This window comes from Rattus norvegicus, chromosome 3 (assembly GCF_036323735.1).
Source record: "Rattus norvegicus strain BN/NHsdMcwi chromosome 3, GRCr8, whole genome shotgun sequence".
In the NCBI taxonomy this organism is placed as follows: Eukaryota; Metazoa; Chordata; class Mammalia; order Rodentia; family Muridae; genus Rattus; species Rattus norvegicus.
The window spans coordinates 163,407,809-163,432,440 of record NC_086021.1 but is presented as its reverse complement, the minus strand read 5'-3'; the positions used below and the strand labels follow the sequence as shown (position 1 = coordinate 163,432,440).

At 41.5% G+C, this 24,632-nt stretch overlaps 1 protein-coding gene and 1 pseudogene across 5 annotated transcripts in view; one reads left to right on the top strand and one right to left on the bottom strand.

Annotated features, from left to right (window-relative positions):
* The window catches only part of Cbfa2t2 (CBFA2/RUNX1 partner transcriptional co-repressor 2), a 106,250-nt gene that overhangs the window by 70,969 nt on the left and 10,649 nt on the right, over positions 1-24,632 (bottom strand). The gene's annotated exons all lie outside the window — the stretch shown is intronic.
* Positions 9,575-10,184, top strand: Rps10-ps7 (ribosomal protein S10, pseudogene 7; annotated as a pseudogene).

Here is a 24,632-nt window from a genome sequence, read left to right as displayed (position 1 = left end):
CTCTGGGACAAGGGACTGAGGTACATATTTTACACACCAAAGCAACCTGGCCTCCAGGTTCTCCCAGCATCCATCAGTCCCTACCTATCATACTCTGCCCCAACCTTGACCTTTTCAGCCCAGAGGCTCCTCCCTATATAATTCAGGCATTCTGGTCTCCTCTCTCTGAACAAGCACCCTTTCTCTTTTTCTCTCCCTTCCCTATCCCCCATTCCCAATGTCCAGTTTCCCGGTCTCAGTCCTTGGGGCCAGCAAACTGGCCTGCCTGAGACCAGTTTCCCAATAAACCTGCCTTTAATATGATCTAATCTGGCTTGAATTGGCTCATTTCACCAGAAGCAAAGAAATGATGTATCAGTCAACATAATCATTGGAAACAAAAGCAACTTCAAACTGTCCTTAAAATTGGATTTGGGATTTTAAATCCAATTCACCTTTTAATGTTTTGAGATAAGGCTTTGACAGGTAGGCTAGCCTTGAGCCTACTGTAAAGGTGTCCTAAAAGTTGAGATCTCCCTACTTTCTAAAAACAGGGACCTCAGGCATGTGTCACCCACCACACCACTAAATCAATTCATAACAAGACCCAAAATGAAACACACACATTTAACAATAAAGAAGTCTAAGCCATAAACCATCTTACATGACGTTTGAGGCAAACTACAACCAGAGTGCATGCACTAACACTGACTGCATATAGTTTTCCCAATCAACTTTTTAAACTAGGCATTTTCAACATACTGAACACTTCAAATAATTTACTAAAGCAGGTAATAAAAATTTGTGTCCCTTAACACCTCTATCCTAAGAACTATTAGGAAATGGGTTTGCTTGAACACTATGGGTGTGGTATGAAATATTTAAAATAGTGACTAAAATTTTCCAGACAAGTCCATCCAAACTCTTAAAGTTGCACTACTCAGAAGTATCTAGCTCCAGACATTCAAATTACTACCCCGCTTTGATAACTCAGGTCTTTCTCCATCTGATATTTAGGAAAGAAGCTAAAAAGGAAGAAAAAGGACAATTATTTTTGCTTGTAAACTGTTAGTCACAGTGTAGTGCCAATTGAGCTACAGCCTATGGGAGGCCTAATAGATTTCAGGTTATCATGTTAGAGGTGGGGGCTTGTGGTGGAAATCAATAAATGACTACTGCTTCTTTCACAGCCCCATATGGAAGTAATCAAGCGCAAGGGTGGCAGCTGGGGCCAGTAACAGTCACCTGCAGTTGAGGGACATGGAGGTTTCAGATGGATTTAATGCTAATTTCCTACAGAGACAATGGGCTACAAAGCACAGAGTAACAGACAGGAGGGATGAAGAGAGCAGCCAGAACAATGGCTGCACCTGGTGCTGGGAGCAGAGGACACATCTGTCACCCTCAAAGTGGCCCATCCCCCAGCTCTTCCAGCAAAGTAAGGCAGGTCCCTAAACAGCCTGCCATTCAGCAACAGGTCTGAGGTTTTCAGGCTAATACATTCTCTACTTGAAAGCGTCTCCCCCTCTCTCTTGTGACTAAGAATTAGTTAAGGAGGCAGAGCTGTTTCCATCAGCCTAGAGAGACATATTAAAAACATGCCTATCACATTAGCTTCTTCATTACTGTCACATCAATGTTGGGACAGCAAAAGAAAAATTACATAGGAAGATAAAGTTTATTAAGCATTCATGTAACAAGTATTAATGCTTAAAACTCATTTCACTACAATTTTACAGTTAAAAAAGGCTCAGATGATAAATCAATGCTCATGGCTATACAACCTAATCTAATGTTAAAGCCTACACAGTATTTCCATTCTTCCTTCCATCTTTCTTAACAGTCAGATTAAAATACATGTTCTAAGTCTGTGCTACATGCCTGCAAGCCCAGCAGTTGGGAGGTAAAAGCATGAGGCTCAGAAGATCAAAGTTATCCTTAGCCACACAGAGTTTGAGGCCAACCTGGGCTACATGAAAACCTGTTTCCAATGACCTAAGAAAAGAACAAAAGCAAAACAAAACATATATTCCACTTAAGTTTTAGTTGCACCTATGAGATGATACAGCAGGTAGCATAAATCCATTTTCTACACAGAACTGTACCCCTCTCTGCTGGGTATCTCTAACAAGCTGCTCAAGATGGAAAGATAACAGGATTTCTACCAGCGGTTGCTTAGAAAAGTAAACCCATATGCATTTTCAGTCTCCTAGCATAAATCTGTCAATACATAACTTGAGGGTGTGTGCTTTATGGTTGCTGGGTACTGAATACACAGTTGTTTTCTTGGTGGTGCTATGGCTTGAAACTGGAACCTAATGCAATCATTTTCACTATAAGGTGTCCACAGACTTTTTTTTTTTTTTAACTTATTTGAAGAAGAGGAGGAGGAGGAAGAGAAGGAAGAAGAGGAGAGAAAGAAGAAGAGAAAGAGAAGGAGGAGGAGGAAGAGGAAGAAGAAATCATCTCACAAAATTGGCTAGAAGTATTATAGGCCTATTTTAGGTACTAGCTAGCCACATAGTTCTTAAAAGTTAACCATCTGGGAAGTCCATCACAGCCAGTCAGACTCTATCTAACAAGCCATTTAGAGGGTTGGTTTTTTGGCTTGCTTGCTTTTCCTGTAAGCCACTCCTGATCCTTTCTTTACTGATCTGAACTTGGAGGGAATCAATGCACATACTCTCCACGTATCAGGACGACCTTCTAAACTGGAACTTGCATGTTCAAGGGGAGAAATTGTGTAAGTAAATGCCTCATAAGCAAACAACTGTGCTCAGATCCAAGCAGCTGCAGGGCTCCAAAGCCTCCAGCATCCTTGGGCACCTGCACTTATACTCTCACACAAATACGCACACGTTAATTTCAAAAACAAAATTCCACAGTACACTAGTCAGCATAGAGGTACATGCTAGTAATCCCAGCACCTGGAAGTAGAGGCAGGAAGATCTTGAGTTCAAGGCCAGTCTAGGTCATATGAGACCTTCATCTCCAGCAAAACTATGGCAGAACGTATAACTCAGTATAAGGACACACTTGGCAAAATTTAACTGAAGGAACTTTGGTCTGTGCTAGGGAGGACCAGTCCAAGCACCTGGATGGGAATTGGAACTAGTGTGTTTCTATCTGCCCTCCCCAACAAAATCCAAGGCTTCCTAATCAAATGTGTTACCTTCTCTCCGAAAGATCTGGTTCCCTGTTAGAAATAACTTCCAGAACTTATCTTCTCTAAATTCCACCCTTAAAAAAGTCTGGGCTGGAGAGATGGTACAACTGGTTAAAACTTGGCTTATAATCGTATGCATGTATGTACGTATGCATGTATTATAAAAAGTATATACAATATTATAAAATCTAAGCTGAGCATGATGGTTCATACCTATAATCAAAGCTATCAGCAACTACCTGAGAAGGAAATCAAATATTGGCAGGGATTTCCTGTCTCAACATCTTCCTCTGTACCTCCCAAATCTCAAAACTAGGTGTGGCACACATCTGAAATCCCAGTACCTGTGAGATCACAGCCAGCTTGGACACCTCCATTAAGTCCTATCACAAAATATTAAGGAAAAACAAAAAACAAACAAACAAAAAAAAGAAACAAAACAACCTCAAGATATTATCATAAACACATAAAATCAGAATAATTTATTAAAAATCTAGGTGTTGGGTAGCAGACTCAAGGCTACATAGCAAGACCCTGTCAGAAAATTTACTTACATACATACATACATACATACATACATACATACATGCATGCTAAGGTGAATATTCTGGAAATTTAGAATACCATTCCAAGTTTAGCCACTGGATACTAAAACTCTGTGCTAGAGGACCCTTCCCACACAAGCACCTTGCTAGGGACTGAAACTAGCAAATGATTGGGCAGTGCTCCACTGCTGACCCATTCCCTCAGCTTATGATGCAATAATGCAATTAATTAAATTAGATAAAGAACATTCCCTGGGCCCAATAGCATGACTCAGCTGGTAAAGAGCCTAGCAATCTGAGCTCCCATGGTAGGAGAAATTAACATCTGTAAGGCTAGTTCCAACTTCCCAAAGTGGCTTCCTCGGCCCTCAGAAAGTACTGTGACTTTCTCAGTAACTTTTTAAGATTTATTTATGTATTCATATGAGTACACTGTAGTTGTCTTCAGATACACCAGAAGAGGGCACTGGATTCCAATACAGATGATTGTGAGCCACCATGTGGTTGCTGGGAATTGAACTCAGGACCTCTGGCACAGCAGCCAGTGCTCTTAACCCATGTCTCCAGCCTTCAGTATTATTTAACTGGATTTTTTTGGTTTGGGGTTGAAGTGATAGCTTATAGTTAAGAGTGCTTACTGGTCTATCAAAGAACTCTGTATCCTATTAGACAGCTCACAAACACTTCTAACTCCTGTTCTAAGGGACATACCCCCATACCTCCACGGGTCCTGTTCAAGCGCACTTGACACACACCCACCCATACCCATACATAACATAAACTGTAACACATCTTTAAAAATAAAATCTCTTGGCAATAAAATTTTTCATTGGTTTTTTGTTGTTGTTTATTTATTTTGAATAAGGGCCTCTTTTTGTAGTCCTTAAGTGTCTTGAAACTAATATGTAGACCAAGCTGGGCTTGAACTTAGATAGAGTTAACTCCTTTCTCTGCTTTCTGGAATGTTGGGAAGTGTTCCTGGATTACTAGCAAGTGCATCCCCACCCCTGATTTTGTCTTTTAACTGCAAGGCCCTAGCTGGGTCCCCCACCCACAACTGAAAGCTGACCTCAGGGCCTCACCTCACCTCACCTCACCTCACCTCACCTCACCTCACCTCACCAAGACTGCTAAATACTTTTATTATAGTCAATGAACTATCACATAAGCCAAGTGTAGCAACATATACCTGTTATCCTAGCATTTGGGAGGCTAAGACTGGACAATTACTGTTAATTCAAGACCAGCCTGGGCTATAAATAGAGTTCACTCTATACCAAATCTGGGCCATAGTATTTCTGAAGGCTAGGAACTTAGCCACTGATAGAACACATGCTTTTTTAGCATCCACAAGGTCTTGGATGCAATCCCAAGTCCCAGAATATAAAACAGTGTTGCTAGAATAGACATATAGCAATATAAAAACTCCTTTTAAGCTCTCTCACAGAGTATATAGCCTACACTACACGTTCAGCATTACATTCTTTTCTCGCCACTCATTCCCAGGAACATAGTTCCTAAGAGTGCAATATTGCTGACTGAATGACAACCGTGTAAGTTCAACATAACTACAGCCTCTCAGATATTCAGAAAGTGCTGCCCACCGCACCTATCAAAACTCCCCAACTTTGTTCTACAACATTCAGTCAATCTAACATAAAAGAAACTTCTAAAAAGATCCGTTTTGAATAAAAGTTCCCATTACCTCATGGAAAGGGAGATAAACTGAAAGACCTGAGCAGGGTACTGCACTGCAGCCAGGTACATGCCTGTTCTCCCAGGACCCAGAAGGCAAGACAGGAGTGCTGCAAGTTTGAGGCCAGGACAGGTCTACACAGCAAATTCTAGCCAGCTGAGGATACTGAGTAAGATCCAGTCTTTAATAACCAAACAAACAGGCTTTCATGGAGTGCACATGCATGCAGCTGAAACCTACATCTAGAATAGTAAAAGTTATTTTTAAAGATATCATTTTTTGAAGTCCCCATTTGCCATTTCATAGAATCTTTGGGGAGTCAGGTATAATTTAAATATTGCTGACCAGTGAAGGCTCAGTAAAGGCACTTGCAGCCAAGCCTAATATGACTTGAATTTGAATCCCAGAACCCACACAGTAGGAAAAAATAAAAAACAAAAAAAAAAACCAACCAAACAAAAAAAACACACACACAGAAACAGACAAATATTAAAATATTTTTAAGTAATTGGTGCACTCAAAAGTAATAGAATCAATACTTCCCTAATGTAATCCGACTTTTCTTTTTTAAAAATATATATTTATTATTTTATTTATATGAGTACACCATTACTGTCTTAAGACACACCAGAAGAGGGCATCAGATTACAGATGGTTGTGAGCTACCATGTGCTTTTTGGGAATTGAACTGAGGACCTCTGAAAGAGTAGTCAGTGCTCTTAACCACTGAGCCATCTCTCCAGGCCATAAATTGCCTTTTCAAAGCTCTGTTCTGGTACAGTCAAAGGGAATACATTTTCATTTTATATTCAGAATGCTCTCCAAACCATAGTCATGAAGAGGTTTAGCAAAGATTGGACATACAACACAATAGATACAAAGGATCAGGGGTCTGGAGAATAGGCCCAGCAGTTATGAATGAACACTGGCTATTCTTCCAGAGGGCCTGGGTTCAATTCCCAACACTCACATTACAGCTACCATCTGTAATTCCAATTCCAAGGGATCTTTTCTAGCCTCTGTAGGCATCAGGCAGTCCTGTGGTACAAACATCCAAATAGGCAAAACACACATACATGAAACAAAAATTTAAAGTGTAAATATAAAGTAGGAGCAGCAAGAATAATACTGCCCTGAAAATGTGAGTTAGACCAGATAATTTGTGGCTCAAGGTAAAAGGGAAGTTGAAAGGGTTTAGACACAACAGAAAAATATCTAAAAACTTCTGAAATTGATCAGTATGCCTTCGATGTGCTGGAAAGTGCTGGACAAATTTTCCCAATACCAACACAAATCAGGAGTCAGCTGGCTAGGGTGGCACATGCCTTTAGGGAAGAGACAGAGGAGGGTGGATCTCTGTGAGTTGGAGGCCAGCCTGGTGTACATAAATACGTAGTAAGATCCAGTAGAGAAAGAGAAACAGAAGTGGGGGTAGGCAAAAAAAAAAAAAAAAAAGATTCAGAACAGCAGAAATTGCCCAAGATGAGAGAACTAGGAAATAATTTCTATACATTATGTACTAAACTCAGGGTCTAGAGATAGGTGGGCTAATTTGGAAGCCTTTCAAAAATAATAAACACTATGGAAATAGCCAATAGGCACCACAAACTGATAAAAACTCCAGGTAGGGATAGAGGTTATCTGTCCAACTCACAATTCAAGTCTGAGTTGATGCTGTTTCAGACATAGAAAACAGCATAGAGCAAAACATAACAAGATATAAAACGCTGAGATGACACTAGCTTTGCTACAATCTTTTAGTTGTAACTGATTACTTTGAAGTAAAATCTAACAATGAAAATGAGCACTGCAGCGGTCATCTCTTTAACACTGGTATTCTACATACTTAAGGAAAATTCCCTCAGAATAGCCAAGAAGTATTTAATATGGAATAGTTTAAAGAAAGAAGTATTTGTGGGACTACTTTTCTAACTATAGAATTTATGAACTACATCTGATTTTAACTAAGCTTTCCATTAAAAATACAAAGGTGGCAAGTGAAAAATTAAATAGAAACAGAAAATCACATGAAGCACCAAAATGAAACCAAGACTAAACCCTGATAAAATATCAATAAACATAATTGGAGATAAGCAAAAAGCTTTGGAAAGACAGAGAATTGTGCACTTTATTATCCCCCAAACTATTATTAAAATGTACACTTACCCTGAATGTCCAAATTATAAAATCCAGACTCGTAATATACCAAATCTACTTGAAATAGGTATTAAAAGGCTCTGTTTTCTCCCCCTAATCTTCAAAGCCCAATCGGAGCCCAGCCTTCCTCCTCCTTTCATTAGCTGGACATGTGTCAGCTCTCTCACATCTGCCATTTCTCACTGACTAGAGCTGCCTGTCCCATTCCAGGGAAACACAGATGGATCCCAGATGGGAAGGTCCTGCCAAACAGACCAGCTCTTCACCTTGCCAGAATCCCCAGATACAGTCAGTCTCTCCCTCCCTCCCTCCCTCCCTCCCTCCTGCTTCCTCTCTCCCCCACCCTTCCACCTCCCTGTTACCAGGGCACTTTGCCAGCTGATGTCACTAAGAGCACACCTCCTAGTGGCTCCTGGCCAATCTGACATTAACTTGTTAAATGCATGTAATTTGTTTATGGCTGACAATAACAGCAAGAATATCTGTAAAACCTGTCTATTTGAGTCACTAGTGGACTAAATGTACACACAGACTCACATTGTGAGGGACATTCAAATGTTTAACAATCACCATTTAAACCCCTACCACTGTGTAGTTTCTGCCTATTGTTTAATAACTTCTGCCTCTGTTGGCTAGTTTTAAACCCTGTATGAGACAAAAGCCTTCATAAAATAAATTGTAAACATATTTTGAATGTATAATTGGATTAAAAATAAAAAGCTGCAAATTAGTTTTGGGAACATAAGCAGAAATATATGTAAATGATTCACACAAGCTGCCTTCCAGATCCAGACTTGGTACTCTACTAAACTGGCACGTGATTAAATTAAGACAATGCAAGCAACAATGGTTCTGGTGCTATAAAGACTGTAAATCAAAGATGAGAACACACTGTAAAAATTGCTTTAAAATCAAGCAAATGTAAATGTACAGTTCCCATAATTAAATTTAGAACCATTAGTCTAGGTTTCAACAGTGAATACAGTAAAACTTTAGATAATTATGTTGAAAATCCAGAGAAATGATAGAAATACACAATGTCAGACTTTAATCCTTGACACCTCCCAATAGTTTATACAAGATATTTAATCAATTTCTGGGGCATAAAAACAGTTATCTGAAAGCCGAAACTATACCAGTTACTATAAAGATCTTATTACGGGGTAAACTGAGTGAAGGGTCTTGAGCTTCTCTATATACTCTTTGAATTTCCTGTGAATATTTTAGAATAAAAATACAAAATGGGGCTCAGCGGTTAAGAGCACTGACTGCTCTTCCAGAGGTCCTGAGTTCAAATCCCAGCAACCACATGGTGGCTCACAACCATCTGTAATGGGATCCGATGCCCTCTTCTGGTGTGTCTGAAGACAGCTACAGTGTACTTATATATAATAAATAAACCTTTAAAATACATACATATATATTATATATATATATAAAATGAAGGAGATGCTTGCCTTCTTCCCAGTTCATACTACACGAACACATATCCTATATTAACATTTACATGAACAAACATTAAGAATGAAGACCTCTGGGCTGGAGAGATGACTCAGCAGTTAAGAGCACTGACTGCTCTTCCAGAGGTCCTGAGTTCAAATCCCAGCAACCACGTGGTGGCTCACAACCATCTGTAATGGGATCTGGTGTGTCTGAAGACAGCCACAGTGTACTTATATACATGAAATAAATAAATCTTTAAAATAGAGAATGAAGATCTCCACATACATAATCAAGCATATATGCCTTCCTTAAGCCTCTACCACTTTGGAGAGATAAAACTTAAGGAAGATTCACACCCTGGAGGCAGCTAGCAGCAACATTAATTGATGAGGTAGTGATTTGTATTGTTCAGTACTGAGTATCAAGAACCAACTTTATTTCCTTGTTTGTCACAAACAGTCTACACGACAGCCTATTGGTAGACATCATTATCTCATTGTTGCAACTAAGGAAAGAAACCAAAATATAACATCATGTGACCTAGTGTCAGCACTGTGGTGCCTACACAGTACTATACAGTAAGAAAGTAATCAAGAGCTTTCCAGCCTCCGCCTCGGACCCTGCAGCTGCCGCGATGTTGATGCCCAAGAAGAACCGGATTGCCATCTATGAACTCCTTTTTAAGGAAGGGATGATGGTTGCCAAAAAAGACGTCCACATGCCCAAACACCCCGAGCTGGCAGACAAGAACGTGCCCAACCTTCACGTCATGAAGGCCGTGCCGTCTCTCAAGTCTCGAGGCTACGTGAAGGAGCAGTTTGCTTGGAGACATTTCTACTGGTACCTCACGAATGAGGGCATCCAGTACCTCCGAGATTACCTGCACCTACCTCCGGAGATCGTGCCCGCCACCCTGCGCCGCAGCCGTCCCGAGACTGGCAGGCCTCGGCCCAAAGGTCCAGAGGGTGAGCGGCCTGCAAGATTCACAAGAGGGGAGGCAGACAGAGACACCTACAGAAGGAGTGAGTGCTGTGCCCCCTGGAGCTGACAAGAAAGCTGAGGCTGGGGCTGGCTCGGCAACGGAGTTCCAGTTTAGAGGGGGTTTCGGTCGTGGACGTGGTCAGCCGCCTCAGTGAAGTTGGAGATTATGTTGTGTTGAATAAACTTTAAAGAAAAACGTGAAAAAAAAAAAAAGAAAGTAATCAAGATACTACTGAAGTGAGACCCAGGGGCACACACCTGTAGTCCCAGCTACTTGGGAGACTGAAGCAGGACCACTGTGTAAACCTAGGAGTTCAAACTCAGACTGGGCAACATAGTGATGCCCACAAATATTGACTGATCCTAGCAAAGCAATACAGGAGGGAAAGAAGGAATAAAGGAGGTAAGAAGAAAGCAAGGAGTAATCCCAAATTACTCACTTTGGCGGATGTTAGCTACCAAGTCATAGAAACATTCAAGTACCTCTGATGGGAGGACCACCTGACAAGGAATCAAGATTTCTTGACAACAGGCAGTATCAACTTGTTCACTGTTTAAGTAAGCAATCATCTTCTTAATGTTTATAAGTGCTTTGCCTGCATGAAAGTGTGAACCACATTCATACCTGGTACCTGTAGAGATCAGAAGAGGGTCGTGTTTTGTAAAATGGAGTTTACAAATAGTTTTGAGCCACCACATGGAGGCTGGGAATTGAACCTGGGTCCTCTGACAGAGCAACAGGTAATCTTAACCATTGAGCTATCTCTCCAGTCCAGCCCCCAGTAAACAATCTTGTTAGCAGGCACCAAGCTACTCTCACCAGCAAAGAAAGACAATTTGGAATTGCGACCCATACAAAGTACATAAGAGGGACTGGAGAGATGAGTCAGTGGTTAAGAGCACTGACTGTTCTTCCAGAGGTCCTGAGTTCAAATCCCACAACCACATGGTGGCTCACAACCATCTGTAATGAGATTAGATGTCCTCTTCTGGTGTGTCTGAAGACAGCTACAGTGTACTCATATAAATAAATAAAATAAATAAATAAAAAGTACATAATATGTTTATTTTTACAAAGGAAAAATATGATTTTCTCAAACCATGCCTGTAATCGCAGCCACAGCCAAGAGACTGAAGCAGAAAGGCCATTGTAAGTTTAGGGCCAGACTGGTCTACATAGTTCGTTCTATTACAAAGATTATAAAGGCACTGACTGCTCTTCCAAAAACCCAATTTCAATCCCCAGCACCCATATGGTGGCTAACAACTCCAGTCTCAAGGGATTTAACACCCTCTCCTGGCTTCCTTAGACACCAGACACACATAGAGTACACAGACATACATTCAGGCAAAATAACCATACACACGAAACAGTAAAATTATTTATTTGGTTATTTTTGAGACATACGTAGCCCTGGCTGCCCTGGAACTCACTATGTAGACCAAGCTAGCCTCAAACTCACAAAGTTCCTCCTGGCTCTGCCTCCCAAGTACTAGGATTAAATGGATCCATCACAACAACTGGCCTAAATAAGTTTTCAATATTAAAACAAACAAATATAAATTTAAAACAGGCATGGTAATGCACTTTATTATTTATAAAAATAATGCCTTTAATTATAGCACTTGGGAGGCAGAGGCATGGAGATCTGTGTGTGAATTTGATGCCAGTTTGATCTACTTATTAAGTTCCAGTCCAGCCACAGTTACATGGGTAAGACTTGCCTCAAAATACAAGCACCCTGTTTATTCTCTTCTCTTCCTTTGTCTCCATCATCCCCTTTTGTCCCCTTCCCCCACAATAAACCTCTCTCATGTAGAAAAAAAAAATACAAGCATCCCTAAAACAATGTAAAAATATAGGCCAGGTGTGGTCCCTTTAATCCCAGCACTTGGGAAGGCATAGGCAGTCAGATCTCCATGAGTTCACGGCTAGCCTGATCTACAGAGTTTCAGGACGCCAGAACACAGAGAAATCTTGTCTCAAAAAACAAATAAAAAATAAAAACCAAAACACAAAACAAGGCAGGAGGGGGCTAGGTGAGGTAACATGGTAGTGTCTGTGACTGAGAGCACTGGCTCCTCTTCCCAAAGATCTGGGTTCAAGTCCCATTACCCACATGGAAGATTATAGCTATCTGCAACACTGTCTTCTGGCTTCCAAGGATACTGCATGAAAGTGGTACACAGACGGACACACATACAGGCAAGATACATAAAACAATACAAATAATGGTGTGTGTGTGTGTGTGTGTGTGTGTGTGTGTGTGTGTGCAATTTGAGCAACAGAACTAACTCCAAGCCAGCTACAGATAACACACACAGTGAGACTTTTAGCCTCTGAGGCACCTCTCCAGATCTACTTTAAATATATTATTTATTATATTATTAAATATATTATTTATTCTAAGTTGATTACAAGTTTTTTTGAGACATGCCTCTAGGGTGTCCTCAGAATGCAATTGCAGGCACTCGGTATCTCACTCAGTTTAGCTGGTGTTGGAGCTTTGTGCCTGGTGAGCAGACATTCTACCAACCTACCTACATTCCTGGCTGTACTATACATCGAGTGTTTTCCTTTAAGACAAAAAATATACACAAGTGTGTGTGCAAAGGAAAAAAGGCTTCAGAAGATAACACCAATAAGAAGCTCTGCTTGCTCAGAAAAGTGTCCATCCCTGAGGATTCCATGTAATTTGAAACAGCTGGATCTGAAAAGACAGGGCATCAAGCCAAATGGACATCATCTGTGGGCAGTGAAAACAGTGAGTGAGTCTGAAAACCGAAAGGAACCACTCCTTGAACAAGAGACAGCACAAGCCAGAGGGCCGTAGCAGTTAGCTCAGTCACTATCTCATTAACCTGTACAACACAACCCACAGTACCCACCCACCCTCTCCACCTCCTGCCAGCTTTTATAAACCTAACAAGGTGAAGGCTGTTCTCCTGCACCATTTCACTGAAAAACATATGATGCAGACACCGCCTCATAAGGCCTCTTGCCGACAATCAAACTTGGTTCAAACATGCTCTGAAATGGTGATTTTTATTAGGTTTTGTTTTTTGTTTTTTGGTAGCCAAGGCTACACAGAGATACCCTCTCTCAGAGCCACTTCCCACCCCTGGCCAAAGAAAAGTCTAAGTAACATATCCCTCATTACAAAGCCCAAGCATGGTGCTCTGCTGCAGGGTGTCTGATGACAAATGTAACAAGACCTGATATGGAGACCAAATCCAAGGCTCAGAGTTCTGGTTTCTCTTCATTAACCGCCACTCACTGCAGCTAGAGGATAGGGTCATGGGCACTCAGTACACTGTTCTATTTTTTGTGTTCAAAATTTTCCAAAGCATCATGCCCATAGATTTGATTCACAGCCCTCCCCACCCCACCACCCACAAAAAAAAAAAAAAAAAAAAAAGAAATATTGTTTTTGAGAAAGGGTCTCTGTATACAGCTCTAGCAGTTCTGGAACTCACTATAGACCAAAACAGAGATCTACCTGCCTCTGCCTCCCAAGAACTGGGATTAAAGAGTGCACCACCAAACCCAGCTTTCAGGAATGAAATCTCTGTATAACAAATTACTAAAATTAAATAAGTAAATAAAAAAGAGGGAAGGGGAAAAACATGGAGTGGTAACTCACACTGTTGATCCCAGGGAGGCAGAAGCAAGCTGGACATCTTAGAGTTCCAGGCCAGCCTGGTCTATAATAGCCAGTCAGGGCTACAGCTACATATCGAGATCCCGTCTGTCTGTCTGTCTGTGTCCGGGGGTGGGAGTGGGGGTGGGGGATGAAGACATAACTAAACCCTTCTCTTATTTTCCTACCTTTGAACTTTTTTTCCCTTTTAACTTGATCTTTGCCAGTCTCCCCCCTCTTGTCAACAGGTCCACTGCCATTTAACAAATGGTGGTTTGGAGGATAAAAGACAGACCCTTAGCACAGGCAGTGGAATTCCAAATGCTAGACTCTTGGCTCCACAATGTCTGATTCAGAACTGCTGGGAGCGATTAGTGTAGCTCGCCCACCCAGACATGTGAGGTTGGGAGAGCTCCTTTCACACCACCCGCACAAGCCTCTCACTTATGCCACAGGCTTCGGTGACCCACAGGAACACATGAAGTCCAATGTAACTCCAGACATTATTTAGGAAGGCCCAAAAGGAATATTGAAGCAGTTTCAAATGTAGATCTGCAACAGAATCTTTTTATAACAGGGCACTCGTCCAAAAAAAAAAAAAAAAAAAAAAAAAACAACTTTCAAAATCCTCAAATACAAAGTGAAACAAAGTGAAAGGATCTGCTGTTAGTAGTCTCAAACACATTCTGATTCAAAATGACAACACTTGCCATTGTTAAAACCCACTTACCTATGACCTGCAACTGTGGTCCCAATCAGCCCGCACACATTTTTCATCACCCCTCATCTTTGACTGCTAACTCATACCCTTCCTTCCAAACAAGTGTTTATAAAACACTGCACCCGGGGTTGGGGATTTAGCTCAGTGGTAGGGTTTGGTCCCCAGCTCCGGAAAAAAACAAAAACAAAAACAAAAACAAAAAACTACACCCTATCAGTCCCTAAACCTCTGTTCTTGATTCAACTTTTTTGAAGCAGTTCTAAGAACTGAACCAAGGGTGTCAGCACCCATGATAGTCAAGTGCTCTATGACTGAGCTATACCCCAAACTTTTTGTCCTTTCTACATGTTAAAAACCAAAACCAACCAACCACACAACAAAACAGCAACAGCTTTCAAACAGGCATGGTGCCTCATGCCTTTAGTCCTAGTACTCTGGAGAGGCAGGCAGATCTCTGAATTCTAGGACTATAATAGACAAACCCTGTCAAAAAAAAACAAAACAAAACAAAAATCTTTACTTTCCTGGAATGCCCATAGCAATTTTTATGATGTGCGTAACAACTGGATCAAGCAGAGACATGATAGAGTGCGAATTGGTGGGGCATGACTCTAATCCCAGAGCTAGGGAGGCAAAGGCAGGTGGATCTCTGAGAGTTCAAACCCAGCCTGGTCTACAGAATGAGTTCCAAGGCAGGCAGGCAGGGCTACACAGAGAAACCCTACCTTGAAAGACCAATAAACAAGCAAGCAAGTGGCATGATAAGCCAAGTAATTCTGTTTGCCCTTTACCTTGTCCTCGACTATTCATTTTCTACAATTATGTAAGCAGCCCATTTCCAATGGTGAAAACCAGATATTAAGTCAGGTATCGATTACAACTCTGTAATCCCAGTACTTGGAAACTGAGACAGAAAGACTGCCATAACTTTTAGGCAAGAAGGAAGGGTATTGACAAAGAGGAAGAAAAATATAATGAATAATAAAGCCAGATATCCTATTGCACACCTGTCACCTCAGAACTTGCAAAGAGGACATCCGGGAATTCAAGATCCTCCCAAAACAAACAAAAGAGATTACAGAAGCTGGACAGCATTTCAGCAGTTAAGAACGCCTCCTAGGGGGCTGGAGAGATGGCTCAGCGGTTAAGAGCACTGACTGTTCTTCCAGAGGTTCTGAGTTCAAATCCCAGCAACCACATGGTGGCTCACAACCATCTGTAATGAGATCTGATGCCCTCTTCTGGTGTGTCTGAAGACAGCTACAGTGTACTTATATATAATAAATAAACAAATCTTTAAAAAAAAAAAAAAAAAAAAAAAGAACGCCTCCTAGGGCACACACCTGCTTGCATCTCCAGTCCCAAAGGACCCAATGCCCTCTTCTGTCCCCTATGGGCATTACACTCAAGTGGTGCACAGACACACACATGCAAGCAAAACACCCACACATAATAAATAAATAGATAGATAGATATAGACAGATAAAATGCTTTTTAAAAGGCCAAAGACATGGTGGCTCAGATCTAAGAACATGAGACAGGAAAGACTGCTTAGTCCCAGCAGCTCCAGGCCTGCCTGGGCAACAAAATGAAACACTATCTAAAAAAGTTAAGAAAATATAGGGGTTGGGGATTTAGCTCAGTGGTAGAGCGCTTGCCTAGCAAACGCAAGGCCCTGGATTCGGTCCCCAGCTCCAAAAAAAAAAAAAAAAAAAGAAAAAAAAAAAAAAGAAAAGAAAAGAAAAGAAAAGAAAAATAAAGGGCGGGGGAAGGGGGCTGGAGAACCATCTCAGCAGTTAAAGCATAGAAGACCCAGGTTCCCTTCCTAGCGCCCACATACTGGCTCACAACTAACTATCTGTAACCCCAGTTCAAGGGATCTGACACCCTTTTTTGAACTCCAAGGACATCAGGCAGGCACATGATGACATACAAACAAAACATCTATGCACATAAAATATGTAAATCTTAAGGAGAAGAAAAAGCCAGCCTAAGCGACATAGCGACATAATATCTGAGGCTAGCTAGAGCTAACAGTGAGACCAGATCCGCTCAACAAACCGAGGTAGAATAAACACAGACAAAGCCCTAAATTTGATCTCCAGAACTGAAAAGAAGAAATATCCCCAAATTTTACTCAGCTGTTACTTTACGTATCACTACACTGTGACCAAGTTAATGATACAACCAAGACTATTTTAAGCTCCTATGAGATATTCGCTTGGTTACTGTGGAGAATACAAAAACCTAAAAGCTGTAGTCCCCTGGTGTACTCCCCATGGTGATGTACGCCTATGGTTGGTTCGGGAGCATAAAAATGAGAAATAAAGTAGGACATGATGGCACGTGTCTTTCCTCCTAGAGTTGTCGGGTTGGTTGATTGGTTTGGTTTTTGAGATAGGGTTTCTGTCTGTAGTCCGGGAACACCCCCGTAGAACACGCTGACCTGACTGCTGGGATTAAAGGCACGTGCCAACAACACCCTTTCCCCCCCTTTAATCCTAGCTCTTATGAGGCAGAAGCAGGTGGATCTCTGGAAGTTGGAGGCCAGCCTGGTCTGCATATCAAATTCTAGGATTGTCAGGACTATACAGTGAGACCCTGACTCAAAACAGACAAAACAAAGGAGCTTGTGGCTTTGCTGTTGAGGGCAAAGACAAGAGGACCACTGGGGCCTGCCAGTCATCAGCCACCAGTCACCAGCCTAGCTCTATTCAGTGGGAGACCATGGCTCACGGGACTAAGACAAAGTATATAATACAGAAAAGATACCTGATATTCTCCAACCTCTGAACCTCTAAACACAGAGGCACACCTCCATCCCACCCCTCTTTTTAAAAAATAAGGTTCTAAAAAGATAGCTTAGTTGGTAAAGCATTTGCAACATAAAAATAAGAACTAGTTTGACCTTTAACACCTGCATAAAAGGCTAGTGTGCATTCAGAAGAGCGGCACATTCGACCCATGGGATGTGATGACCAGCCAGCCTAGTCTATCACATTCTCAAAAATCAAAGTGAACGGGTCTACCTCTGCTCTCCAAAGACATAAGCACATACATTAAACATACACATCCGAAGTCAGACACAAATCAATGAACCCTGAGCTTATTTTCCGCAGTATCAATCTAAAAATACTAAGCAGGGCGTGGTAACATACCCCTGCAACCCAAGCTTTTGAGAGAATGAGACAGGACAGTACCAATTCCAAGCCAGCAGACGTATCAAGCAATGTCTCAACACAAAATACTCATACCTTCTTATTTTTGTTCCTTTTTGCTGTTAATGTCCTAACCAGATCCTAATCAGTACATTTGTGGCCGTAAAACTGCATTCAGGTAGAAAGAGCTGGGAAAGCAACCAATTAGTTCTAAGTCTCACCAGCTGTGTTTCTCTGATGACAGAGACCTGCCCACCTGCTCCCACAGATGGTACAGCTGAAGCAAAACACCTGGTTCAGTACACCCATTCCACAGTCAGAACAAAGCTAGCTGTAAAGACACCAAGTCCAAATCAGTATTTTAGTGTCTACACAAAGGCCAAAGTCATCACTAAATAAAGCTTTGTACCTCTCAAATACAAATACTATAGTCTCAAAGAATAATAATAATAATATGGGGGGAGGGAATGCTAGGAACACAGATCACAGAGTTTTATTTATTTATCTATATTAACTTTGGGTGGCCAACCTGGTCTACGTAGCAGGCATCAGAGCTAGTTAGGCAATACAGACAGACCTTGCTGTTTTAAATAAATAAATAAATAAATAAATAAACAAACAAACAAACAAACAAATAAATAAATAAGTAAGTAAGTAAGTAAGTAAGTAAGTAAGTAAGTAAAGGGGTTGGGGATTTAGCTCAGTGGTAGAGCGCTTGCCTAGCAAACGCAAGGCCCTGGGTTCGGTCCTCAGCTCCAAAAAAAAAAAAAAAAAAAAAGTAAAGCAAGTCAATGATAGTGGCCAGACCTTGTTGTTTAAAAATAAATTTAAAAAACCAAACAAACAAAACAAAAGCATAAAACCAAAACCAGACATTGATGGTGCACATGTTTAGTCCTAGCACTCTTGGGAGGCAGAAACAAGATCTCTGACTTCAAGGCTAGCCTGGTCTACAAAGCAAGTTCCAGGACAGCCAGGACTAAATAGAGAAATCCTGCCTTGGAAAAAAAACCAAATAAATAAAATAAATAAGTAAATAAATAATCTTAAAAAGTGATGCATAGGCTGGGTAGAGGTGGTGAATACCTTTAATCCCAGTTCTCAGGAAGCAGATGAGTTCAAGGCCACCCTGGTCTAAAAAGTGAGTTTCAGGACAGCCATGGCTCCACAGAGAAACCCTGTCTCAAAAGCACAAAACAGGGGCTGGATGGAGAGATGGCTCAGCGGTTAAGAGCACTCAACTACTCTTCCAGAGGTCCTGAGTTCAATTCCCAGCAACCACATGGTGGCTCACAACCATCTGTAAAGAGATCTGATGCCCTCTTCTGGTGTATCTGAAGACAGCTACAGTATACTTATATATAATAAATGAATAAATCCTTATTTAAAAAAAAAAAAAAAAAAGCGGGGCTGGGGATTTAGCTCAGTGGTAGAGCGCTTGCCTAGGAAGCGCAAGGCCCTGGGTTCGGTCCCCAGCTCCGAAAAAAAGAACCAAAAAAAAAAAGCACAAAACAAAGGACAAGCATAAAACCAGAAGATGATTCAGCAAGTAAGTGTACTTGTCATCAAGCCTGACAACCTAAATTCAATCCCCTGGTCTCACACGGTAGGAGAGAACTCACAAGAGCTGTTCTCTAACCTCCAACATGTGGCATTTACACCCACTTAAAAGATTCATCAATATTGACAAATTTAGGGCCTGGAGAGATGACTCAATCACTACTGCTCTTCCAGAGGACAAGTTCAGTTCCCAGCACCCATGTGGGGGCAGCTCACTCACATGCACACACCAACATACTCACACACATAATTAAAAAGAAAACAAATCTTTTTTTAAAATATGTACATTACCATTAAAATTAAATCAGTGGTTTTTATTTATTTTTGAGACAGAGTCTCACCATGTAGCCTTTGCTCCCTGTGATTTCATTATGTGGACTGGGCTGCCCTTAAATTCAAAGAAACCCACCTGCCTCTGCCTCCCAAGTGCTGCAATTATGGGCTTAGAGTTCTGAGATTAAATCTATGCACTACCATAACCAGTCAGTGACATTTCTTGTGCAAATTAAAAACTCATGAAATGACTGATGGTTTTATGCCCCAATCACCAGTGTATTAAACTGTCACAAACCCATATAAAGTCACAAAACTGAATGTAAGGTGGCAACATCCAAAAGTTCAAACTCAAGTTGGGAACACAGGTCCTAAAAGGAAAACTCACCAGTTTACTGTGGGGTGCTGGTACCTGTGGAGAAGGTAGCCATGGGGAGCCTCTGAGGCCTGCATCTGGTGGCAGGAAATTGTTTTAGGTTATAAAGAAATGCTTTTTTGTCTCTTAAGGCTTACTAGAAACACTGATTTGAAGAAGATCAAGCCACAGAAAGTCTCAAAGTTCCGGTCCATATTTAATAAACACAGAGTGCCATTACACAGATTCAAAGACATGGAGAGGACACTGATATTGTCAGAGAGCTTCAAAAGGGAAGAAGAAGAAATCCTGGAGATATTTAGTTTGAGGTACTTGATGCTGCAAAGAACAAGAACTATTTAATGATCGCCTGACAGTGGCAGGATGCATCTATATGGTTATTGAGGGCAAGAAGGCTGTGGAAAGACATGTCTTTTACAAGATTGAACCTAGAAAGGAAAGCCTGTCAGAGAGGAAAGCAGCTATGAAAACTCGGGAGTTATGTTCCAACAACAAGCCTGTTAGGATGCGAGTGCTCACTTCAGCGGCACATAGTACTAAAGGTGGACAATACAGAGAGGATTAGCATTAGCGAAGCAGTTAAAAAAAAAAAAGAGGACATGATATGAAACCCACTTCACAGATGTACACCTTCACAAATTTACTCCACTTCCCTACTTCCAAGTAAAAACTGTTAAAGAATAAAATAAATAAAATAAAAGAGTCCTTACTGCTTCTCTCCAGGAGGATCAGGGCTCAGGTTCCCACCCATTTTGAGTGGCTCGCAGCTGCCTAATAACTCCAGTTCCACAGGATTCAGCGCTGGCAACTCTAGTACACACACTGGAGAAAACAGACACACTCCTCACAAATGAAAATAAGTCTCTCTCTCTTTCCTTCCCCTTCCTTCTAGACAGAATTTATCTGTGCTGCCTTGGCTGTCCTGGAACACAGTCGGTAGACCAAGCTGGGCTAGAACTCAAGAGATCTGCCTGCCTCTTCCTCCCAAGTGCTGGGAATAAAGTCATATGCCATTACACCTGGCCTAGGACACAATTTCTAAAATGGCCTAAACACATCTTTGGTATCTTGTACTTGTATATTATGTGAAGTACACTCTCAGCATTAACAGTTACAAAATCAAATTACTGATCAAGTTAGAAAATCACTGGGGGCTGGAGAGATGGCTCAGTGGTTCAGAGCACTGATTGCTCTTCCAAAGAGTTCAATTCCCAGCAACCACATGGTGGCTCACAGCCATCTGTAATGAGATCTGGTGCCCTCTTCTGGTGTGTCTAAAGACAGCTACAGTGTACTCATATACATAAACAAACCTTTAAAAAAAATTAGAAAAACACTGAAGGCGTTATGTGCTCTGTAATACCAGATATTTAGTCAAAGTTTAATTCATTACTGGTGATCAGTGATGACATGTGTGGTGGAGTATATGGCATGTGTACACAAGTGCCCCTGGAGGAGAAAACAGAATACTGGAACTGCAGTTAAAGGTGGTTGCCCCTCAGATATATACACCCTCGGGAAGAGCAGCACGCACTTAACTGCTGAGACAGACATCTTTCCAGCCCCTGGGAAGGCTTCCCTTCCTGACATTTTTCTTCCCGTGTCAAACGGCAGAAAGGGATGTATTTACACTTCCAGAAGAGTTCTATCTATTTGTAGAACTCCACAGGTTCATTAGTTACTTTATCTATGCTGATGAAAACCACAGATAACAGATAACTGAAAAAAATGCAAATAACTCCAAAATGGACAATCTTACAACCTCTAAGAAAGTTGGATGGAAATGCTGTTTGGCAAATTTATGAAGCGGTCAACAAAGTAATGATCTTCATTTATTACAGAACATTTGCAGCTTTCTCTGAAATGAAAGCTATAATCACTTTAAAGGTGTCTCACATTAAGGAAATCAGTAGTGAAAAGTAATCCTACCCATGCCTACTCAATTCCCCTTAGAATTCTATCAGTAGCCTTAATCAATAATCTCAACCTTGCCTTGGCTTTCCCAGTCCCTATCCCAGTCCACAATCAAATACTGGCAACTCTAAACTGGGTGTGGCAACATCTGGCACACTCTTAAAGCCTGCACTAAAGCAGAAGGTTGAGGAGTTCAAGACCATCTTCAGGTAATAAGGAGTTTAAAGCTAGCATATTTAAACTATATTAGTTTATATTTAAATAAAAGCAGTAGTGTTGTGGTTTGCCCTGAAGTTATCTGTATTTTGATGCTAATTCCACTGCCCCAAGGACAGCTGCCTAGTCACGTACTCAGGAATCAGGTGACTTCACCGGAACCTTCTCCCCACTGAATCTGTAAAGTACAGGTGAGGGGCAGGTACAGGATAGAAGAAGGCCTGTCATTGGAGGAGAAGGAAGGATGGGCAGGAGAGAAGTTTGAAGGAAGAGGAGGAGACTGTGGAGAAAGGAAGAGACAGGAGGGGAAGAGGGTGAGAAGCCATGGCAGGTGATGTTAAGATTCTGCTGTGTATTTACAGGTTATCAATGTTCCTAAGGGATGGATGGTACCAGGCATTGTATGTTCAAGTGGGCAATTATATCTTACTATTGGGTCAAAGATTACTGTGTTGTGTGTTCTTTTATGTGAGGGTTTAAGTGTAGGAAAGTGTGCGGCTGGGATGTGTTTCCGCCAAGATATCTAGCAGATATCTTGGGGCACCACGGTGCGGACCTAGCAGGGTAAAAGACACCATTACTTTTTTATTATTATATTTTTACAACAACACAGCTGGGCTGGCTCACACCTTTAATCCCAGCTATCAAGAGACAGAAGCAGGCTGATCTCTGTGAATTCAAGTCCAACCTGGTCTGCACAGTGAATTCCAGGCCAGTAAGAGTTACTTAGTGAGACCATGGCTCAACAAACAAACAAAACAAACAAGAGGGCTAGAGAGAGCTCAGTGGTTAAGGAACACTTCAACTCCTAGCAACTCTAACTTCAGTTCCAGAGGATTTGATACCTTATTCTAACCTCTACTGGCCACAAGCATGCACATGTGCACATACATACATACATACAAACAAACAAACAATACATATAGCCAAAAAATATCCGGGCTGGAGAGATGGTTCAGCAGCTAAGAGCACTCACTGACTGCTCCTCCAGAGGTCCTGAGTTCAATTCCCAGCAACCACACAGTGGCTCACAACCATCCGTAATGGAATCCAGTACCCTCTTCTGGTGTGTCTGAAGGGTAGCTACAGTGTACTCACATACAATAAATAAATGTTTAAAAAAATCTAACTTGGGGTTGGGGATTTAGCTCAGTGGTAGAGCGCTTGCCTAGCAAGCGCAAGGCCCTGGGTTCGGTCCCCAGCTCCGAAAAAAAAAAAAAAAAAAAAAAGAAAAAAAATCTAACTTTTAAAACTAAGAAAAAGAACAGAAAAGCAGTCCAACAAGACAGTTCGGCCTGTAAAGGCACTTACTGACTTACTGACAAACCTGAGGCTCTGAGTGGGTCCCCTGGATTACATCTCAAGAACCTTTACACACACATCATAATACATACAATAATAAACTGGGGAGGGGAGGTGGGAAAAAATAAAAAATAAACTGGGGAAGGGGGAGTATGGCACCTACTAGCTCTAACTTCAAAATAGTCTGAATCTCAAACAAAGATAGATAGATGTGAATGCAACTATTTCTACATCCACTGTTAATAAATATTCTGGTCTGTGGTGGTCTGAATATGTTTGGCCTAGGGAGTGGCACTACTAGGAGTTATGGCCTTGTTGGAGTAAGTGGGGCCATGTTGGAGGAAGTGTGTCACTCTGAGGGTGGGCTTTGAGACCCTCCTCCTAGTTGCCTGGAAGAAAGTCTTCTCCCAAAAAAAAAAGTCTTCTTTGGACCAAGTGGTAGAACTCTCGGCTCCTCCAATGCCATGCCTGCCAGGATGCTGCCATGCTTCCAGCAATGATGATAATGGACCGAACCTCAGAACCAGTAAACCAGCCCCAGTTAAATGTCCTTTATAAGAGATGCCTTGGTCATTATGTCTCTTTACAGCATAATGGAAACCCTAACCAAGACATGGTACAAACCAGAAACAACTAACTATGTACAATTTTAATAGTTTTCTTCTAATTAGTTAAAAAACAAAACAACTTGGGTCTATTGGAGAGATGGTCCAGCAGTTATAAGTACTTGGTCCTCGCTCTTTTTAAAGGACCCTAACTCAACTCCCAGCACCCAGGCACCTCACTACTGTCTGTAATTCTCAGTTCCAGGAAACCCAACACACCTGGCTTCCTAAGGCACCTGCACTCACGTGTACATACCCATATAAATGTACACACATACCTACACATAATTTAAAACCAATAAAAATAGCTGGGCACGTGGTATACACATTTAATTCCAGGAGTCAGGAGGTAGAGGCAGTCAGATCTCTATGAGTTTGAAGCCAGCCTGTTTCTCAAAACTAAGTTCTAGGACAGCCAGAGCTACATGGAAAAACCTTGGGCTGGAGAGATGGCTTGGAGGTTGGGAGCACTGTCTTGCTCTTCCAGAGGTCCTGAGTTTGGTTCCCAGCAACCACATGGTCACTCAGCCATCTATAGTCAGATCTGGTGGTGCCCTCTTCTGGCCGGCAGACATACATGCAGGCAGGCAGGCAGGCAGGCAGGCAGGCAGGCAGGAAGGAAGGAAGGAAGGAAGGAAGGAAGGAAGGAAGGAAGGAAGGAAGGACGGACGGACTTTGTCTTGGTGGAAAAACTCATAAATAAATATAAACAGTAATACAAATATAATCAGGAGCTATGCACATTAGTGTGTACCCACAATACCAATATTTGGGAATCTGAGAAGAGCCACTTGAGTCTACAAACAGGAGACCAGCCCAGATCACAGAGTGAGAGTTTGTCTCAAAAACTAAAATAAAGCCTGAGACAGTTGTACACAGTTGTAGTCCTAATACCTAGG